Raw genomic sequence first — 22,821 nt, forward strand, 5'->3', positions numbered from 1 at the left:
AAAAGAACAAAGGTTGGAGAAGTGGCAGGAGGAAAGGCGATGTCTGCATTTGGTTTGCACAGGGATGTGGTTGCATTGTTGCACCTTGTCCACCAGAGGGCAGGAGAGATCTACACAAGAGGCTCACAGGGCACTGGCGGTAGGACTTCCAGGAAGGTCACTGCTTGGCGGGGGGCTGGGTGATCAGGCAGGTGCGGGAAGGGCGAGGAGGAAGAGCTAGGTCCGCGTGCTCTTATTTCCCACCACCCCCCAAAACTTTCAAGGCAGACATTTCCCAACCCTTGAGTTAACCCGAGCCTGGCAGAAGTGTGGCAAGGATTTGCCCTTGCAGAGGGTGGGGCTCCTGCTCCGCCAGCCTATGAACCAAAAGGTCTCCAGTTCAATTCCCGGTCAACACACATGCCGGGATTGTGGGCCGGTCCCCAGTTGGGAGTGTGTAAGAGGCAACCAATGGATGTTTCTCTCGCACCTTGATGTTTCTCTCCCTCCCCTTCTCTCTAAAAATAAATAGATAAAATCTTTAAAGAAAAATAAAAAGGAGAAGGTGACCCCCGGCGGCACCAGTGAAAACCTGTACTGGGCTTCCGGTTCAGGCCTCCTAACCTGTTCACTCAGGGGTTTTCTGTCCCCTCTCCCTGGTCCTCGGAGAGGACATCAGGTTTGTGACAGCAGATGGGAAGTCCCACATCCTCACATCTGAGGGTCCCACCCGAGGTCCCGTCTCTGTCACAGGGACCATCAAACGCTTCCCCGCTCCTGGAAATGGCAGGTGGACGCTGTCTTGCCATCCAGCTGTGGGCGGTAGAGTGGAAGTTGAGCTCTTGGGATTTTGGGGTCAGGTTCTGGCTGGGACCTCCACTTATCTCTGTGGGATTCAGTTTACTCTTCTGTGAAGTGGAGGTTTGAAAACTAGCTCTTACCCAGGGATGTTAGATGTCTGAAATGAGATTTTTGCACAAACACTCTCCTGAACAGTTAACTTTTGTCATTGATCATCCCTTTCAGGCATGAGAGGCCCTGTGAGGACAAGGATGGGGTCTTATTCATTCTTCTATCCCCGTGAGCACCATTTTGGCAGGGGAGTGAGTGCCGTCCAGGTAGGCACTGGCTCCTCACAGGGCAGAGCAGGGTGGGGTGGTGGATGAAGCCGTGAGGGTTGAAGCTTTCAAAGGGACTTCGGCTGCTTCGGGTCGTGGGCAGCTGATGTGACCTCACTTGGCCCAGGGAGGCAGGGAGGCAGGCAGAAGTTGGGGCTGGCGGAACGCGGTCAGGTGTGCAAACACCTTGGAGGCCCGGCAAGGCCGGGCTGAGGGTGGCAGTAGGAGCTGGGCTCGTTTCCCCTCCGGTAGCTCCCCTTTCTCGCTGGGGAAAGTGTCTGATTGGAGCCCCTGCTTGGATGCACACTTTATTTCCAGAGAGACTGCTCCATAGCTCACAAGGGTCTTAGGTTCCTTAACTTGTCTTTCTTCTTCCTTGAGAGCAGATATGTGTGGGGGCGTTCATAGGCTCTGACAAGTCCCATTTCCTTACTAATAAATATTCCTCCTCTCCTCTCTAAGTGTTAAAATAAAATCCAGAGGAAGAACAAGTTGCCCATTTGTCACCTGCTCCTTGGTCCAGAGCGGGGGACGCATTTTGTTATTGCTGGTGCCAGCTTGAGGAAGGGTGAGGGATGTGCTTGCTTCTTTCCGACTAGTTTAATCCCGCGTGGAAGGGCCAGCCCTGCCCTTGACTGTGGCCTGGCCGTGGCCAGGGGGATGGGCAGGAGGAGGAGAGCACGGGGCAGTGGCTCGGGCGGGGGCTGTAGGAGACCAGACATAGCAGGGTGGACAGGGGAAGAGGTGTGTAGAGGTGGAAGATGCAAAGCTGTCAAACAAGCAGCGACTACCCCAGTGTGGAAACACCTTGCTAGGGGCTTCCTACCTGCCACCCCAGAGGGACGCCTTTCTCCTCTAAGATGTTCTGTTTTCTCAGGCCTTTGCTCATCTCTGGTTAGTGTGCTTTACAGCCTCTTACAGAGACGCAGACCCAGCCTCTCCTGGCCACACCTGGCTATCATCACGTGACAAGTTGGGGCTTGTGATGGGGGTGTGCTTTGATCAGGACAAGAGCTTGTGATTGTAGGTGCCCTGAGACCTGGCCCAGGGGCCCAGAAACATGTGTTTAATATTCCGTGTCAGAGCTCTGGACAAGGACGGGCAGCCCTTGTGCTGTGTGATGCAGGCGAGGGACACAAACCCCATGGGCTTCCACCTTCCCTTCTGCCCTGCCCTGACTTTCGGGGTCTTCGGGTGCTGCGGCAATGTTCAGAGTATGTGAGCGCTCTCTGCGTCCTGTGAAGACCCCGGTGAATGGAAGGGGTCTTTAGGGCTATTCTTCGGGGGAGGCTGGTGAGCCTCTTCTCTCTGCGCCCCTTCCCCCCTCATCTTCTCTGCTGCCCGCCCTCTTTGCAAGCTGGCCCCTGTTCCTGGGTGCAGCCACATTTATGGCCCCGGTAGGAACCACCAACCCAGTGTGCTCCTTGTCGCAAAAGCGAGTAGGGAGAACGGGGGTACCCTTTCAGCCTGTTCCGCTTTCTTTCTGGTATCAGCCTGGAATATTCTGGAAGCGGCCAGCAGGGGGCAGCAGCATCTCGCACCTTGACCCCCCCACCCTGCGCTTCCTGGCCTCACCAGAAGGCCACTTCAGGGAGCGGGTGTGCGGGCAGCAGGCAGGTGGAGAAGGCTTCAGTGGCCCGGGTGGCGTGTGACAGGTCCGCCCAGGGCCAAGAGGCCGGGCCCCCTTGGGAGCCAGGCCTGGTGCCAAGTGCTGGTTTACTTCGGGGAGCAGGGGATGAGGGGTCGGCGTCCTGGATGCTGCTGACTTGTGCTGCCACGCCCCCCGTGCCGCCCTCAGGGGTTGCTCCTGTCCCTGGAGCCTCCTGCTCTGAGGGCGGGGCCGCCGGCTCCGAGGACCCCAGGGGATCGGAGCCGGCAGGTGGGCGTCACCAGGTCAGGCCCTTTGGGGTATCCTGCTGAGCCTGGTGGGGGGCGAGACGACAGCAAGGCCTCCAGTCGGGTCCCCTAGCCTGGACCCCTGCCCCCTGCAGAGACCCTGCCCTCAGCCTCCACCCTTGACATGAACCCGGCCCCCACCCAGCCCCGGCCCCGAAGCCCCGGCTGCTGCTCGCGCTCAGTCGTCTCCCCTTCTCTGACTCCTGGCTGCCACCGAGTCCCTGGGACTGGGGGCAGGACCCAGGTTCTGTTCACAGTGGTTACTCCCCCGCCGCCCCCCGACTGGGCCGATGCAGGATGAGGTTGCAGGGCACTGCTCACCCACCACAAGGGCTTTGGCCCCGGGTCCTAGGGCCTTGCAGCCCTGGAAGAAATACTGAATAACACGAGTTTTGTGTGTCTGTGTGCTTTGCCCAGAGGGAGATTTTGAGGGAAGAGGGGACATAAGGCAGGTGACGCGTCATTGTTCCCTCAGTGTCATTGTTCTCTCTCCATCGGGAACAACAGCCAGTCGCCTTGCATGGCTCTGCCTCCCTGAGGGGTCAGGGTCTCTCCTTGGACCCCTGTCCCCAGAAAGCAGGACTCACACGCAGTGTTGACTCACACCTGAGAAGTACTCTGGGCTGCAGAATATTCTGGGATGAAGATGCCAGGGTGTCTTTTCTTCACTCCAGTCTTTCTCATTGTCACGATTATTAATCATTCATTCAGTAGCACTCACTCATTCACTCACTGGCTTATTGGTATTTATTGAGCAGCTACTATGTGCTAGGCCCTTAGAAAATCTTTTTTAATCCTCACCAGAGGATATTTTTATTGATTTTTAGGAAGAGAAATGGAGGGCGATGTGAGAGGGACACTTCGATTGGTTGCCTCCAATACATGTCCCAACCAGGGATGGAACCAGTAACCTAGGTACGTGCCCTGACCTGGGATCGAACCTGCAACATTTGGGTGTACAGGACAATGCTCCAACCAACTGAGCCACCCAGCCAGAGCTGCCAGGCACTTTATTTTTTTTAAGTTAGCGAGGGGTGTTGACATCCTATTTCAGGCCTGTGAAAAGTCTCCCCTGCCCCCTCCTAATGAGAGCCTGCTGTGGTTCCAGATGTGGGGACGGAGGGCCGAGCAGGGTGGAGTCAGACGGCAGAGCAGGGGTAGCGGTGAGGCAGGGCTGGGTGCGAGAAGAGATGTGACAGATCTGGAGAGGGGAGCAGGAGGACCGCTCAGGGTAGCAGGCAGGACAGACTGGGGAAAGGGAGGCACGATGGATGCGGCAGGTTGGTACGAGGAAAGGAGAGGGACAGACAGAAGCGGGAAGGGGGAGCAGGGGCTTGTTTTGGGGAGGAGGCAGAGAGGGACACTGGACAGTGGGGGCCTGGGGTGGGGGAGTGGGAGAGGATGGGCTGGTCTCAGGAGGGAGTCTGCTATCCCTGAGCAGGAGGTGATGAGGCGGGGGCCAGATGAGGTCCCGGGGACTTACAGGTCCCGGCTGCAGGGCGGAGCGGGCCCTGAGTGGCTGGCAGCGTGCGTTAGAGTGTGACCGCGTAGGGGTGGGTCTGCCTGCATGCGTGTGCCTGCGTGTCCCAGACAGCGGGCCTGTCTGTGTGCTGGGGAAGGGGCTGTGACAAGCCCCTGTTTTAGGCCCTGGGAGTGAGGTCATCCCCACAAAGTCCCTGCATTCACTGAGCTCCCCCGGGAGCGGACAGAGCCAGCCCTGAGCAGGATGAGGGCAGGGTTGGCAGGCTCCTCCTGCTCCAAGCAGAGCACCCTCCTAGGCCACCAGCTCCCTACCCCACCGCCCCCCCTACCCCGGGGATCCTCAGCCAGGCGTTGTCCCACACCCTCCTCTTGTCTAAGATTCAGAACGTACTTGCTCTGTGTCCCTTTCCTCTGTGTCCTCCTCCGGTTGACAGGAATTCCTTTAATGAGACACAGTGTTAAGGACTATTAATGACTCGAGGGATACCACCTTCCAGGAGCGCTTATTCTCATATAGCATACAAGTAAATAGCTTAACACCACGTAGTAAGTAAAACAGGACCAAGGGCCATTCTGGTAGGGCCAGGGCGGAGGGCTCACGAATGTCAAATGCCTCATGCAGACAGTCAAACTTTCTGCTTCGAAGACCAGCTCCTCCTCAGCTGTGTGTCTCTCCTGTTTTTCAGAGAATCTCCAGGGAAATGGCTCCCACTCATCTCTCGGGCTCTGAGTTCTAATAGCTCCGCACAGGCCCCTGGGTGAGGTCAGTGAGGCATCTCTTTCCAGCCCCCGGGCAGGTGGACAACAGCTGAGCCCTTTTGTAAATTTTGTGAATGTTGTTTCTAAGTCTCTCTTCCAGCTCTGTCCTCAGTTTCCAAGAGAATCTGGCTCCTTTAACCTTTCCTCAAGCATTTTGCTCTTTAACGCTTAAGCATTTTTTTTGTTGTTGTTGTTGCAATTTCTAGACTCTATCGGGGGTGTCCAACCTGTGGCCCGCGGGCTGCATACGGCCCAGGATGGCTGTGAACTGGCCCAACGCAAAATTGTAAATTTACTTAAAACATTATGAGATTTTTTTTGTGATTATGTGTTGCAATGCATTTAATGTGTAGCCCAAGACAACCCTTCTTTCAGTGTGGCTCAGAGGTGCCAGAAGGTTGGACACCCCTGCATCTTTTCCAGTTCTTTTTTGTTTTTAATTGTTCAAATACATTTGTCTCCATTTGCCCGCCGCTGCTTTCCCCTGCCCCACCCACCCCTACGTCCCACCCTCAATCCTTCCCCACTTTGACTTTGTCCGTGGGTCCTTTATACATGTTCTTGGATTTGACCCTTCCCCTTCTTTTCCCTGTTACCCCCACCCCCTTCCCTCTTGTTACTGTTGGTTTCTTTTTTCTTTCAATGTTGTTGGTTATATTTTCCTTGCTTTTTTGTTCTGTTGATTAGGTCCCACTTACGGGTGAGATCATATGATATTTGTCTCTCACTGCCTGACTTCTTTCACTTAGCAATAATGCTCTCCAGTTCCATCCATGCTGTTGTGAAGGGTAGGAACTCCTTTTTTTCTGCTGCATCGTATTCCATTGTGTAAATGTACCGTAGTTTTTCGATCCACTCATTTACTGATGGGCACTTAGGTTGCTTCCATCCTAAGAATCCCAAAACACCAATTCAAAAAAACCAATTCTTGCTTCTGAGTACAAGATGAAGTTGGACACATTAGGAGTTTGTGGACCTTAATCGGTGGTTGCTTCTTGGTTCCTGCTAGTTTTTAAAAATTCCAACATAATAATGATAAAAAATGAATGGTTTTATTTATTTTTTCTTTGTCAGGCTGTTTTCAGGACTTCTCTTATTTATTTTCATGTAACCTTCATGACAACAAGCCTAAGAGGAAGGCATTACTATCCTATTCAGGCTCAGAGAAGTTGAATAATTTAGCGAAGAGCCGGGTTGGGGTCAGAGGAGGGTGTGACAGAGCTCTAAGCCGACTTCTGTAAATATGGGAATTTGTTTTTAAGTCTGATTTCTAAAATGTTAATAATTCATGCCAACATTTGCATTGTGCTTTATATAAAACCCACATTTCTTTAATATAAGAATAACACCTTTAATTTCTGTAAACCTTGGCATAGAGTTGATGCTCTGGGGAGATGCGCCCTATTCCTCTGTGGCCTCAGGTCCTCCGGATGCACGGCCCACACCCCTGGGATCCAAACCCCCAGGGCACAAATCTCTGGCCTCTGAGTCATGAGCTCAGTCTCCTAGCATCGCCACAGAGCTGTGTGGCTTTGTAGGTATCTTTTCGGCTCCCGGAGCACCAGTCCACCTCTTCTAGGATGGGGGTGATGTGTTTCTTCGAGCTCCTTTGAAGATGGTGTGAATTAATAGACATGAGAGGGTCTGTGAAGGGCAAAGCCATGACATTTGTGGTTAACATTTACATTCTGACGTCAGGAGGCCATCTGACCCACGCTGAGCTTCTGATTTACTCTGATTCCAGGTGAATTGCACTACATTTCCACTGATTTATTTATTTTATTTTTAAAAAGATTTTTAAAATTGTTCTTCTATTGCATTTGTCACAATTTCTCCCCCTTTGCCCTCCTCCGCCCATCCCACCCTCCACAGATTTGTTTTACATAGAGTTTCTATTTAGCTTGATCTCAGTTTCCCAGGGTCCAACTGAAGTTCTTGTTTCCCTGACTTGATTTCTCTGCCTGATTAATAGGATTTCTCTGCAAGTGAGGAGGTGGGCACAAGTGGCCACAGCGCCAGGGGGTGCTCCTCCCATGAGAGCCAACGTCCGCTGGGGCTGTCCCGGCCCCGCCCCAAACTGGAGTTTTCACAGAACACTCCCCTACCTGAGCGTCTGCATCTTTCAAGTTCCCAAATGAAGGATGTGAGGCAGGGATGGTGCTTCCGGACACCAGGGGCCATTGCGAGTTAATGCAACAGTCGGTGGTGTTAATACAGTGCGGGCTCTGAGCACGTGCTGTGCCAGGGCTTGACAGAGATCGGTGAGCCCAGGAGATCAAGATTCCTGCCCGTGGGAGCTTAGATTCCAGTGCGTAAGTGCAGGAGATGTGAACATAAGGAAAGGTATGAATATGCAAATCATAGAGCCTGTTAGAAAGAGAGGAGTAGCCCTGACTGGTGTGGCTCGGGGGGCCGGGCACTGTCCTGCCAAGTGGAAGGTTGGGGCACAGGCCTGGGTTGCGGGTTTGGTCCCCGGTTGGGGTGCGTACAGAAGCAGCCAACTGGTGTGTCTCTTCCTCCTACCCCCTTTCTCTAAAAATAAATAAATGGAATTTTTTTAAAAAGAGGGAGAAGAGCAGTTTGGAAGAAGAAGAGAGTGGAGCAGATGAAGGGTATTGGGAGTAAATGGGGTTCAGGATCAGCCGTGCTGGGAAAATGAGACTTGAACCGAGGCCCTCGGACCCCCATCTGGAGCCAGTCAGATGGCCGTCTTGGGGACGGCACCGCAGCCAGTGTGGCCGCGTGCACATGAGAAGAATAACATGCGAAGAGGTCAAAGAGGAGAATGAGAGGGCAAGATCTATTTAGAAACTTCTAGGTTTCTCCGCTGGGTGAAATGGGAGCCTTTTCAGGGTTCTAGGTAGAGAAATGACATAATATGGCTCCTTTCAACTTAGCCTCCCCGCCCTATTTCACACGGGTTCCACAGCTGAGGCTCAGGTTCTGTGAGCGAGGGGTGGGAGTCAGTTTTACTAGAACCACCTCGTCTGCGGCGGGAGGGGTGGCTCCTGAGAGGAAAGTCCGGGGAACACGCAGCCATGCCCTAGAGGGGAGAAAGGACCCTTAGAAGACAGACGCAGGGGCTGTCCGCCACCGTCCTCAGTCAGCTGCCGTGGCAATAGCTCCCGGACAGAAGTGACATTCCAACAAAAGGCTCTGAGAGTGGAGAGAAGGATGAGATTAAAACACATTCTGAGGATTCAAGGTCTAATTATGGGGGATGTTATTTAACCTGGGACTTAGATAATAGGATTTGACAGGTGGATAGGAGAGAAGCGACATCCTACATATGAAATGTGCAGGGGGTAGAAACACAGAGCAACAAGCCATGCTGACTAGTCCACGTTCTCAGGATTGTAAGATGTGTGAGAGGAAGAGGGGGGAGACTGAGGTTGATCCTCGAGGTCCTCAAATGCCATGGCATTCTATCTAAAGAGTATGTTATATGGAATGTCAGAAAAAAGTCAAGAGCCATATGATTTTACTCTCATGTGGGTATAAAACTGAAAGCAACAAACGAACCACAAGGCAAACAAACAAACAAAAAGCTCATAGACACAGACAACAGTGTGGTGGTTACAAGAGGAGAAGGGGGTGGGGGAAGTAGAAGAAGGTAGAGAGAGTCATATACAGTGACAGAGGGAGACTTGACTTGGGGTGGTGAACACACAATGTAATATATGGGTGATGTATTATAAAATTGTACTATTGAAACCTATGTAATTCTATTAACCAATGTGACCCCAATAAATTTAAAATACAACTTAAAAGAGGGAAAAGGGTATACACTTTTTAGAATTCCAGAAAGGCGCCACTTGGTAGGGAGGGACAGAGATTAGGATAGCTGAACTCCGAGTGAAGGGCCTGGTCTGGATGGTCATGTTGTTATTGGGCTTCAGGCATGTGAATCATCTGAAGACACAAGATGACATGACAAAAAACATGGAGGAAGACAGGTGGTAGAAATAAACCCATAGAAGATATGAGCCTCAATGTGGACAGAGAAACTTTAAAACAAACAATCTACTCAGGGAGTTGCATGACAAGATGGAGAATTTTAACAGAGAACTGGACTATAAACAAAAGGAAATTTCTAGAACTGGGAAATACAGCATGATATGGGTTTAACAGTAGACTTGACACACTGAAGAAAAATAGTTATGTGGAAGACAGTGAGAAGAAAATATCCAGACTAAATAAAAAATGTAAAATTGAGAAGAGAGTACAAGAGATAAGAGAGGCCATGGTGAAAGGCCTGAGAAATAGGCATGAGAATCATAGAAGAAGAGGAGAGAGATGATGGGGAGAAACAATCCTTGAAGAAATAACCAAGAATTTTATAAAAGTGATGAATGACATCAAACTATGAGTTCAAGAAGAACCGTGAACCTCACGCAAGAAAAATAAAAAGAGAACCCTATATCTAAGTTCATCATAGAAAAATGGCCAGAAACAAGACAAAGAGAAAAGAAAAACCTGAAAGGCAGACAAAGAGGGGAGACCATGCATTACTTTCAAACAGCAGTAAGATCAACAGCTGGCTTCTCACCAGAAATGATGGCAGCCAGTAAACGGCATCTTCAAAGACCTAAGGAAATAATTGCTAACCTAAAATACTATACCCATTGAGGATATCCTTCAGAAGAGAAGGATAAAGAGAATCCTTCATAAAGAGAATACACACTCTTTATGGAGTGTGTATTATGTTCCAGGCCATGTGCATGCATTATTGTCTCTATTCTTCATAGCAATCCTGGTACCGTTACTAGTCCTGTTTGGTACACATGGAAAATGAGACTTGGAGAGTAAAAGTAGCTCCCCTGAGGTCACCTAAGCAGTGAACTTGAGTGAGTCTTACTGCCAAGTCCATGTTTCTCTCCCTAAGCCGTGCTTTTCTGAAGTTTCAGTGGCTTGTCCCGTGAAGTTGCAGGGAGAACGGGTGGCACGGGGATCCCTCTGGATCAGCAGCAGTGGTTGTCATTTCCATGTGCTTTCCACTCGTGGTAGAAGAGTGACCCACTGCAGATATGGGCACAGCAGCTAGTTGGACTGTTCCCCTCTGTGGGGCTCATGAGTTCCTTGTTTCCAACAGCTTCTATTCTCCCCTTCATCCACGCAATCACCAGCCATCCTGCAAGACCCGGCAAAAGTCTTGCCCTGGCCATGAAGTTTTTCTTGACCTTTCCATTTATTCTGATCATTTGTCTTTTAACGTACCTGCACATCTAGACATCGGTACATTATTGAAGAGTCCTCAATTATTCCTCAACGTGGTGACTCTTCTTTGCATTAGTAAGATCTTGGAGAGCAGACCCTATATCTCAGTTGATATTTTACCTACCTATGTGCTTAGTATGACACCTGGTCCCCAGTGGGTGTTCAGGTGGTAAATACTCATTAGTTTATTAATTACAGATCATCCTGTGCACCCTGGCCGTGAAGCCAGAAGCCGGTGTTTCGCCATGAGCATACCACGGAAAGCATTTCGAGTTGCCCTGAGTTGAACAGAGTTGTGAAAATTGGTGGGATCCAAGCTGGGTTCTAAATACACAGTATCAAAACCTTTGGATTGAAGTGTGAGCAGTGAAGCTTGCTGAGTGATATTTGGATTATCAACCAACCCAATCCCCAAGCTCCATCTAGAGCTGCTGTTTAATGGAATTTGACTTTCTCATAGGATCTTCTGTCAAACTGATTTGTGAGTGGCGTTCACCAAAGTGCTCCAGATGTCCCCCTCAGCCCCACCGCTCTGGGCTCCCCCTCAGAGCTCTGTGCCCTCCCTGTGGATTCAGCACTGATTTTTAATCTGCTTTCCTCAGTGCTTATATTCGTGGAAGTCTAGACACCTCTGTGGGTAGAGAGGACACCCACGAGGGTACCCGTGGTGAATATTAATGAGTGTTCCGTAATGAGACCAGGACACCTGTGTGCCCGTGGGGGTGGAGAGGCAGAGAACAACTGTTTGAGGAAGATAAAAGAGCAAATGGCCTTCCTGGCTGGGCAGGATGCTGGGAAGAGTGCTATGTGGATCTAAAATGACCCAAGTAGATATTGGATCTGTCTTAGTTTGGCAGAGGCCAAGAGGAAAATAGTGCAATGAAGTAACTAGATCAAGAGTTAATTCTGGAATTTATGGAGGGCCTCCTCTGTGCTAAGCTTTGTGTTGAGAGGAAGCTGAGAGGGAGAGAATATCTCCCATGCTGGCCTCAGATGCTGGCGGAGGGACAAAAGGCCCAGTCAAGGTGGTTTGAACACAAGATGCCACATATCATATCCACATGTTTCTTTGTTACATGCGTGGCTGTATTTTGTATTTCATATGAACTGAACTTTACTGGGGAGGAGAAGATTTTCACCACTTGGCTCGTGACTCACCAGGCACAGCACTGGGCTGTATTTCAGTGAATTGAATTAAAGCCGAACCCTCTGCACACATACACATCCATGCACACACACGCACACAGACATTCATCCTTTCACTTGAAATCCATGAAAACTAGTTGATCTAAGAAAAACATTTTGTATTCTTCATCTGAAGATGTTTATTGATTTAAAGAGAGAGGAAGGGGGGTGGGGGGGGAGAGCGAGAGAGAGAGGTGAGAGAGAAACATCAACTGGCTGCCTCCCGTAGGCACCCTGACATCAAACCCGCAACCTAAGTGTGTGCCCTGAACTGGGGATTGGATCTGTCACCTTCTGATGTGTAAGATGATGCTCCAACCAACTGAGCCACCTGGCCAAGACTGATATAAAAGTTTTTTTTTTTTTAAATTTATAAAACATTGACAAAAAAATCTTGCTGGAATTTTGCTAGGAATTGTATTAAACCTGCTTGTCAATTTGGAGAGAACTAGCACCTTTGCTATGTTAAATATTCCAACCCACGAACTCAATATGTCTTTCCACTTAATTAGATCTCTTTGATTTCTTTCGCTAGTGTTTTGTAGTTTTCAGCTATAAGTTATGTACATTTTAAAAAAGAATGTACCTCATTTCTTTTTGAGTGACTGGAAATGGCATATAATTTTGGTTTCCATATGTTCGTTGCTAGTGTATAGAAATACAATTGATTTTCATATGTTGATCTTGTATTCTCTGGCCTTGCTGAACTCACTTATTAGTTTTAGGAGTTGTATTTTTTTGGTCGATCCTGTAATTTCTGCCCAGATGACCATGTTGCCTGCAAATATGGACAGTTTAATGTCTTCCTTTTTGGTCTGTATGTCTTTTTATTTCCTTTTCTTGCCTTAGTACACTGGCTGAAACTTCCAGTACTATTTGAATAGCAGTGGTGAGAGTGGACAGACTTGTTTTGTCCCTGACCTTAGAGGGGAAACATTCAATTTTCCACTATTAAGTATGATGTTAGTCACATTTTTTAGTCAATGTCCTTTATCAATATGAGGAAATTCCCTTCTATTTCTAGTTTTCTGAAAGTTTTAAATCATAAACAGGTGTTGAATTTGTCAAATGTTTTTTTTGAATCAACTTGTATGATCATATGATTCTTCAGTCTGTTAATATGCAGATTACATTGATTTTTAAATATCAAAGCAGTCTTGCATATATTGAGGCTTAATTATATAGCTATAGACTTACTGTATAGCAAGGCAATGTGGTATTGACAGAGGGATAGACACATAGATCAAAAGAATAAAATAGAGACCTCAGAAAGAGCCCCACACAAATATGGCCAACTGATTTTTGACAAGGTTGCAAAAATAATTAAATGAATAAGTATAGTTTTTTCAACATACGGTGCTGGGGTAAGTGGATGTTCATAGGCAAAAAAAGAACCTTGACTTAACCTTATACCTTATACGCAAGTTAACTGAAATTATAGATTTAAACATAAAAGATAAAACTATAAAGTATTTAGAAGAAAATATAGGACTTCTCAAAGAGTTCTCAGACATGATGCCAAAACACTATACATAAAAACAATTGATAAGTTGAATTTCATCAAAATTAAAATCTTTTTTCTCTGTGTAAGACCCTGTTAAGAGACATGAAAGGACAAGCTACAGACAGGAAGAAAATATTTGCAAGCCATATATCAGACAAGAAATGTATATTTAGCCTATATAAAGAACTCTCAAACCAAACTAAGAAAACCAAGCAATCTAATTAGAAAATGGACACAAGACATGGAGTGACATTTCACGAAAGAGGATATAGAGATGGCAAGCAAACGCATGAAAAAATGTTCAACATCACTGGTCCGGGAAATGCAATTAAGGCCATGACAAGTGATCACAACACACCCGTTGGAACACCTGAAAAAAAAAAAAATAACAATACCAAATGCTGGTTAGGACGTGGAGAAGCTGGGTCTCCTACACATTGCTGATGGGAAAGGAAAACGATACAGCCACTCTGGAGTATAATTTGGCAATTCCTTAAAAATGTATGCACATACCATATAGCCAAGCAATTATACTGCTTGACATTTATCTCAGAGGAATGAAAAACTTCTATTCACATAGACTCTCTACTTGCTTCCTCATAGCCGCTTTGTCTGTAACAGACCCAAACTGGAAACAACCAAAATGAACTGCAACAGCCTAATGGTTAAGTGGACGAAGGTATAGATATACCACAGACCAGTACTCAGAAATGAAAAAAAACTACTCGTACACACAACTCAAGTGAATCTCAAGGATGTTATTCCAAGTGAAAAAAGCTAAAACCTCAAAAGGTCACATAGTTTGATGGAGTCTCATTTGTTTATTTTTTCTTTTATATCCCTTGCCTGGGGAGCTAGATCCGATAAAAAATTTCTATGAGCAATGTCCGAGATTTTGCTACCTATGTTTTCTTGTAGGATTTTGATGGTTTTGGGTCTAGCATTTTAGTCTTTGATCCATTTTGAATTTATTTTTGTGTGTGGTATAAGAAGGTGGTCTAGTTTCATTTTTCTGCACCTATCTGTGTCCAGTTTTCCCAACACAGCAAGGAAATCATCAACAAAATAAAAAGACAACCCACAGAATGGGAAAACATATTCACCAATACATCTTATAAGGGGTTAATATCCAACATTTATAACGTACTTACAAAACTCAACACCAAAAAAACCCCCCAAAGAACCCAATTAAAAAATGGGCAAAGCACCTGAATAGACACTTCTCCAAAGAGGACATACAGATGGGCAGTAGACATCTGAAAAGATGCTCAATGTCACTAATCATCAGAGAAATACAAATTAAAACCATGATGAGATACTATCTCACACCTCTCAGAATGGTTATCATCAATAAATTAAAAAAATGAATGCTGGCAAGGATGTGGAGAAAGGAGAACCATTTTGCACTGTTGGTGGGAGTGCAGACTGGTGCAGCCACTGTGGAAGGCAGTATGGAGATACCTCAAAAAATTTAAAATGGATTTGCCTTTTGGCCCAGCAGTTCCACTTTTGGAAATATTTCTGAAGGGACCCAAAACATTAATTCGAAAGAACATAAGCCGCCCTGTGTTCATTGCAGCGCTATTTACAATTGCCAAGATACGGAAGCAGCCCAAGTGTCCATCAGTAGATGAGTGGATAAAACAACTATGGGACATGTACACAATGGAATTCTCCCTGGCTGCAAAAAAGAAGAAAATTTTACCCTTTGCAACAGCATGGATGGACCTGGAGAACATTATGCTAAGTGAAATAAGCCAGTCAGAGAAAGACAAGGACCATATGATTTCACTCGTATGTGGAATCTAATGAACCAACTGAACTGACAAGCAAAACAGAGACAGACTCAAATGGAGAACAGATGACAGCTAGTGGGGGGTGGGGAGGTCAGAGGGTGGAGGGATTGAGCAAAAAGGAAAAAAGACTCATGGACATGGACAGCAGTGTGGTAACTGCTGGGGGAGGGGGAAAAGGGGACTAAATGGTAATGGGAAAAATATAATAAAGATAAAAAAATCACATATATTTGTATAATATTTAAATGTGACCAAGGGTAGCGCTGGAGAACAAACTAGGGGTTGCCCCAGGTTAGGGATGGTGGTGATTAGTAGGGGAGGGACTGTGTGGTTCTAAAGGGATAGTGTGAGGGGATCTTTGTGATCATGAAATGGTTCTGTATCCTGATTGCAGTGGTCGGTACCTGAATTTACACACGCAGAGCTGACAGAACAGTAACCCGTGTGCACCAGTGTCAGTATCTTGCATTTGATACTGCACTATAGTTATGTAACATGTAACCATTGTGGGGAACTGAGTGTCCGCTAGAGGGGACCACTGTATTATATCTGCAAGTTCCTGTTCAAAATTTTTTTTATTTCAGAATGAAAAGTTAAAGAGAAGCAAAGCTAATAAAATATTTCAGCCATACCAAAAGACACAGAGAATAATACAAAATACACTGTGTCTACCACTCAGCATCAGAAAAAAAATTACAGACTCCCTGTGCACACCCTCCACCCCCTGAGCTCGTTCCTCTTCCTCCACTCACTTCCTCCAAGCAACCATTATCCTCATTTTGGTTTCTGTCATCTTCATAGGTATATTTCCGCGATAAATACATCTGTGTAACCTTAAAGAATGGTATTGCGTATTTTAAAGCTATGTAAATTGTATCATGCTGCTGAATTGTGCTTACCCTTCTATAGCTTGCCTTTTTTCACTCAAAATTATGTTTTGAAGATTTGTCAAATTGGTACACATATAGCTTTAGTTTTATCATCTTAAATGGCGTAATGTTCCACTGAATTGATTTGCCACAATTATCCATTTCTTTCACAGACATCTAGGGTATTCCCAGTTTTTCCGTGTTATAAACAATACGGCAATATTATTTTTATCAACTCCTTGCTTGTATGTGGAAGAGTTTTATAGGGTATAATTCAGAGTGGACTAGCTGGGCCATGGGCTAGGTGCCTCACCAGCGCTGCTGGGCGCGTAGAGCGATCTTCTGAACACCCAGGAAAATTCCTGCAGTGCCACATCACTGCCAGCATCCGGTGGTGTCACAATTTTTGCCAATTTAAGGGTATGAAATAGAATTGTATTATAATTCAAATATGTATTTCTTATCTTCCAGTGTTGTTGAGCATTGAAAAAATAAACTTTTAGCCCTGAGTGGTGTGGCTCGGTTGCTTGGGTGTTGTCCCACACACCAAAAGGTGGCCAGTTCGATTCCCAGTCAGGGCACATGCTTGGGTTGTGGGTTCACGGAAGGCAGCTGATCAATGTTTCTCTCCGTTTCTTTCTCCCTCCCCCTCTCTCTAAAAGTCAAAAAATAAAAATAAAAAGTTTAAAAAATGTGTTTTTCAAACATTTTGGTATATTCTTTAATCAATCTTTATTCATATTCTTTGTCTATTTGTCTGTTGGTTTGTCTTTTCTTATTGTTTGTAGGAGTTCTTTATATGTTATATGTACAACTTCTGTATTGTTTTCATGCATTGAAAATAATTTCACTAAGTCTATGACTTGTACGTTCACAATGTTTTTCGTGACTTTTGATGCCCTGAAGTTTCAATTTTAATCTTGCCGAATTAATCAGTCTTTTCATTTAGTCTGTGTTTTTTGTGTCATGCTAAGAAAGTTTTTTCTACCTAAAAGTTTTAAGATGTTTTATTATAGTTTAAACATATTCTAAAATTTTGAAGTTGTTTTTTTTACATATATGTCTTAATTCATTTGCAGTTATTTTTTTTGTATATGGTGTGAGGTGGCATCTAAATCAATTATATTTCCATTTGGATAATTGTGTCAGCGCCATTCATTGAGTCTTCCGTCCTTACCCCACCTGATCTGTCATGTATCAAGTTATTTCTGTGTATGTCATTTTGTTGACTCTTGATTCTCCCTAGTGAATCTGTTTCTCCCTATGCCAATACCGCATCATCCTGATTACCAACTATACTCCTAGTCTTGATTTCAGGGATGGCAAGTCTATCCACTTGATTTCTTTTTTTCAAATTGTCTTGGTTATTCTTGGCCATAAACTTTTCCATAGAAGTGATTAATTTCTATGAAAAAATCCTGTGTACTTTTGGTTGGAATTTCACTAAATTATACTTTTGTTGGAATTGATATCTTTATGATATTTAGTCTTCTTATCCTTTAATATTGAATACTTTTCAATTTTTAGGTCATCTTTAATGGTATTAAGTACGTTTTATAATTTATAAAGATCTGGCACAGATATTGTTAGATTTATTCTTAAACACCTTATAGTTTTATTTTCTATTTTAAATTGTATTTTTAAAATTAAATGTTCTAAATGTTTGATGTTGATATATAGGATTGTGATTTATTTTTGTGTAATAATTTATACCCCAAAACTTTGCTGAATTCTCTTATTAATTTTAATCATTTTATAATAGTCTTGGGACTTCTATACGGAAGTCATTATTTGTGAATAATTACAGTTTTATTCTTCTAGTAAAATGCTCTATAGAGATTATGAAAGTGGTATTCTTACCTTGTTCCCAATTTGAAAAAGAAATGCTTTGATTTTGCCATTAGCATAATGTTTGATAAAGTTTTGGGGGGCTGTTAAGAAGATGCTTCCTAGTTCTAGTTTGACAAAATTTTTATAGTCCCTAATGCTTTTTAATCAAAAGAGTTTTTGGTCTCTATTGAGTCGATTATGTAGTTTTTCTACCTTCTTTTCTTAATGTGATTTTATGATGTTGGGATAGATATTCAAGCATTGAACTTTCCTCACCTTTTTGAAATAAATCTTACATAGTGGTAATGTATTACGATTTTAAACATTATTTTACTCAGTTTGTTAAAGTTTTATTTAACACTTTTATATCTCTTTGTCATGAATGAGTTTAGCCTGAAATGTCTCCTTACATCTATCTCATTTGATTGTGGAATCAAAGTTTTGGAAGCCTCATCAATTGATGAGTTTTCTTTCTTTTTTTCCTCTTTGAACTATTTGAATAAAGTTGAAAGCTTTCCTTTCTTTTTTTTTAATAGTTTACTTTTTTGTATTTTTTTCATTACTATTTATTCCCCTTATACCCTCTTCTACCTCCTCCCACCATCTCCCCGCCCCCCACAGTTACCAGATGTTGTTCATGTTCATGAGTCCTTTTTCTTTTTTGCTCAACCCCGCCACCCCCACCTGCTCCAAGCTGTCAACCTGCTCTCTATCTATGAGTCTGGCTCTATTTTGCTTGTTAGTTCAGTTTGTTCATTAGATTCCATATATGAGTGAAACCATGTGGTGTTTGTCTTTCTTCGACTGGCTTATTTCACTTAGCATAATGTTCTCCAGGTCCATCCATGCTGTTACAAAGGGTAAAATTTTCTTCTTTTTTATGGCTGAATAGTATTCCATTGTGTAACCGTCCCTTAGTTGTTTTATCCACTCATCTACTGATGGACACTTGGGCTGCTTCTGAATCTTGGCAATTGCAAATAATACTGCAATGAACATAGGTGTGCTTATATTCTTTTTAAGAAAGGTTTTATTTATTTTTAGAGAGAGGGGAAGGAAGAGAAAAAGAGAGGCAGAGAAACATGAATGTGTGGTTGCTCCTCACATACCACCTACTGGGGACCTGGCCTGCAATGCTGGCCTGTGCTCTGACTGGGAATTGAACCGCCAACCCTTTGGTTTGCAGGCCGACACTCAGTCCACTGAGCCACACCAGCCAGGGCAATGTGTTTATATTCTTTTGAATTAGTGTTTTGGGTTTCTTCAGATAAATTTCCAGAAATAGAATCACTGGGTCATAAGACAGTTCCATTTTTAATTTTTTGAGGTATCTCCATACTGCTTGCCACAGTGGCTTCGCCAGTCTGCATTCCCACCAACAGTGCACTAGGGTTCCTTTTTTCTGCGTCCTTGCCAGCACTGATTGTTGGTTGATTTATTGATGACAACCATTCTGACAGGTGTGAGGAGCATTTGGTGCAATAGAATACGCTTATAAAACAGTCTGGCTCAGTGATTTACCCATCCCCTACCCCTAATGAGGTTTAATCGCTGATTTAATTATTACTTTAGCAATTAGTGTATATTCTATTTTTCTTTGGTTAGTTTCTGTAAGTTTTGCATACAAACTTAAACGCAATTTGGTATACATGTGCATTTTGAAAGGATTTCCACACTGGAGTTAATTAACATCCATCACCTCACATAATTACCTTTGTGTGTGTGTGTGTGTGTGTGTGTGCACGTGTGTACACTTACGATCTACTCTCAGCAAATTTGGTTATGCAGCACGGTATTAGCACTTTAGCCATCATGTTATGCATTAGATCTTCAGGTTTTATTCACCTTATAACTGAAGGTTTGTACCCTTTTATCAGACGCCCCCTACCCCCAGCCTCCAGTACCCTGTGGCCTCAACTTTGACAGGCTTAACAAAAAATATTTTCATGTTCCCTGGAGATTTTCAATATTTAAGTGTGAGAATGATGTTTTTTCCAACTTTCTATATACTAAGCAGAAGCCTGAAGTTCTTCTATTTCTTTTTCTGTGAACTTTCCCATCTCTATGCTTCTTTTCCCATGGAGTTACCTTCTACTTTATCAATTCTCTGTTCAGATTGTCCAAACTGCTGTTAAATCCATCCACTGAGTTTTTAACTCTAATTTATCATTAATTCTAATTTGGTTCTTTTTCAGATCTGCTTAGTCATTTGGAAAGTAGTTTTCTGTTAGCTTTTGGATTTTTGCAAGCTTGCCTTATATTTGTTTAAATAATACATATTTTTTCTATAGTGTAACACTATAATTTCGATATACGATGCTTTTGCAGGTCTGTTTCTGCTCCTTGTTGTTTTTGCTTATTTTAATGCACGGTGCTTTGCTCCCTTGTGTGCTTGGTTATTTTTGACCATAAGCCACACATACTTTTATGGGTAATTATTTGTGGTATTTATTTGAGGCTTTAGATAAAAATCTATTCTTTCAAAGGAGATTCTGTTTTCTTCTTCTATCTGTTTGGGGCCCTACAGTTACTAACCTCTGTAAGTAGAACTGATTGTTTGAGGTCATTTGAGCCATCCAAGTGGGCTGCAAATCTGACTTGTGGTTACAATATTTTAGTAATAGAGCTGTTGTTATTGTTTAGCTTCTCCTCTGGACCAAGGCAACTTTCTGCCTGATCTCTTGAAGTGTGAAGGTGGGCTGGGCTTCTGTCTATTACGTGAATACTTATCTGGAGGGTATAGCTTGAGGGTATTTTGGGTTCCCAACCTTATAGGAAGAGAGCTACTACTAAACTCTCAAGGCTGGGCAGGCTTTGGGCTTTGTCTTTTATCTTCTAAGCCTTAAGAGACTGAGTAAACTTAAGGTTCAAGCTCTCTTATTTTGGCAAATGTCCTCAGGGCAAATGTAACTTCAGGATTCCTGATTTCCTCTAGCATGTAGATTTTGACCTGATAATTCCTTAGTTGTCAACTCCTTGAGATTTCTAAAGAAAATTTTGAAAAATTTTCTATCTAGCATTTAGTTTTTTTCTTTTTTAGAAGAAAACATCTATCCAACTATCTTTCAAGTTTTTCTACTAGAAACAGAGATTTTGAGTTTCTAATGTAATTACTGTTATTTATAGAAATTCCATACCATTATTTTTATCTTGTTGCTTTCTTGTTTTGACTCTTCCTTTTATATTATAAATGAATTTGAGCCCTGGCTGATGTGGCTTAGTTGATTGGAGTGTTGTCCCTTAGATGGAAGGGTCATGGAATCAATTCCTAGTCAGGGCACATACCTAGGTTGCGGGTTCGATCCTGGTTGGGGTGTGGATGAGAAGGCAACCAACTGATGTGTCTCTCTCACATCGATGTTTCTTTCTCACATTGATGTCTCTCTCTCTCTCTGAAAGCAATGAAAAAATTAACAAAAATTTCAGATTTTTGCAAGCTAGCCTTTTATTTATTTAGATAATACACATTCTAGAGGATAAAAAATAAATAAGAAATAAAAGTATATTATAAAAAATAAAATAAATGAATTTGAATGTTTGATTTTATGGTCTGTATCAAATACCTCTGTGAACTAAAACTCCTGTGGGTCCAATTCTGCTGTTTGTTCTTTCTGATGACTCCTGCTTGCTTTGTCTTGTGTTTTGTATGTTGGGCTGATTGCATTTTATTTCATGGAGCTTTCCCAGTGTTATTCTGTGCAATGTGCATAGGAGTGTATCCTTCTAGCGGTGTTTTGTGTTGGTTTCCGCCATGTGCTCAGGGCATTACCAGAGGGGCCACTTCTTTGTGACTTTCTCATTCAGGAGGTTCTGAGACTACACAGTGTAGGGAAGGCCTGTGGTTATAAATTCTCTCTCTTTTTGAGTGGGGGTACGGTGAACTTTATTGATGATACATGACAAAGTATGGCTCCCTAAACCCCTCCCCTTCCTCAGGGGTCTGGGATGGAAACTCTGGAGGTCAGGAGATTCTCAGTGTGTTGGGTGAATCTGCTTTGGGGCAAGAACTCCCCAGCAGCTGAAGGTATCTCTTCCTGTCACTGGGGCTGGTGGTCCAAAGGGTTCTTACTCTTTGGAGACCATGTGGACCATAAGGTCTGTCACCCTGTTGCTGTAGCCAAATTCATTGTCACCAGGAAATGAGATTGACAAAGTGGTTATTGAGGGCAATGCCAGGCCCAGCATCGAAGATGGAGGAGTGGGTATCACTATTAAAGTTGCAGGAGACAACCTGGTTCTTAGTATAGCCCAGGATATCCTTGAGGGGGCCCTCTGATGTCTGCTTCACTACCTTTTTGTTTTCCTTTGTTTTAAGGTTTTATTTAGATAATTTTAGAGAGAGTGGAAAGAAGAAAGAGAGGTGGAGAAAAATAGGTTACCTCTTGCACACTCTTAGCTGGGGACCCAGCCCACAATCCAGGCATGTTCCCTGACAGGGAATTGAACTGGCGACCTTTTGGTTTGCAGGCCAGTGCTCAATCCACTGAGCCACACTAGCAGGACTCTGCTACTTTCTTCACACCATTGTATTTGGCAGCTTTCTCTAGGCGACAGGTCAGATCCACAACTGACACATTGCTGGTGGGGACAGGGAAGGCCATGCCACTGAGCTTCTCATTCAGCCCCGGGATAACCTTGCCCACAGCCTTGGCAGCGCCGGGAGAAGCAGGGATGATGTTCTGGGCAGCCCCTCAGCCATCACACCACAGCTTTCCCAAGGGACCATGCACGCTCTTCTGGGTGGCAGCGACGGTGTTGACTGTGGTCATGAGTCCCTCCACGATGCCAACGTTGTCATGGATGACCTTGGCCTGGGGGGGGGCCCAGCAGCTTGTGGTGCAGGAGGCATTGCTGACAACCTTCAGGGAATTATCATACTTGTCATGGTTCACACCCATCACAGGCACGGGGGCACCCACAGAAGGGAAAGAGATGATGACCCTCTTGGCGCCAGCCTTCTCCATGGTGGTGAAGACACCAGTGGATTCCACAGCCTATTCAGTACCAGCATCAGCCCATTTGATGTTGGCGGGATCTTGCTCCTGGACGACGAGGATGGACTTTCCATTGCTGACAAGCTTGCCATTCTCAGCCTGGACTATGCCTTTGAACTTGCCATATATATATATGGAGGACAAAGGGCATCCTGGTCCTCACTATATAATTTTATATATATATATATATAT

At 44.5% G+C, this 22,821-nt stretch overlaps 1 pseudogene; it reads right to left on the bottom strand.

The window, feature by feature from the left end:
- The window catches only part of LOC129063241 (delta(3,5)-Delta(2,4)-dienoyl-CoA isomerase, mitochondrial-like), a 29,701-nt pseudogene extending 7,102 nt beyond the window's left edge, over nt 1–22,599 (bottom strand).
- Nucleotides 22,600–22,821: the final 222 nt, after the last annotated feature.

Source organism: Pteronotus mesoamericanus, unplaced genomic scaffold (genome assembly GCF_021234165.1).
Source record: "Pteronotus mesoamericanus isolate MK-2021 breed Mesoamerican mustached bat unplaced genomic scaffold, CSHL_Meso_final scaffold_85, whole genome shotgun sequence".
In the NCBI taxonomy this organism is placed as follows: domain Eukaryota; kingdom Metazoa; phylum Chordata; class Mammalia; order Chiroptera; family Mormoopidae; genus Pteronotus; species Pteronotus mesoamericanus.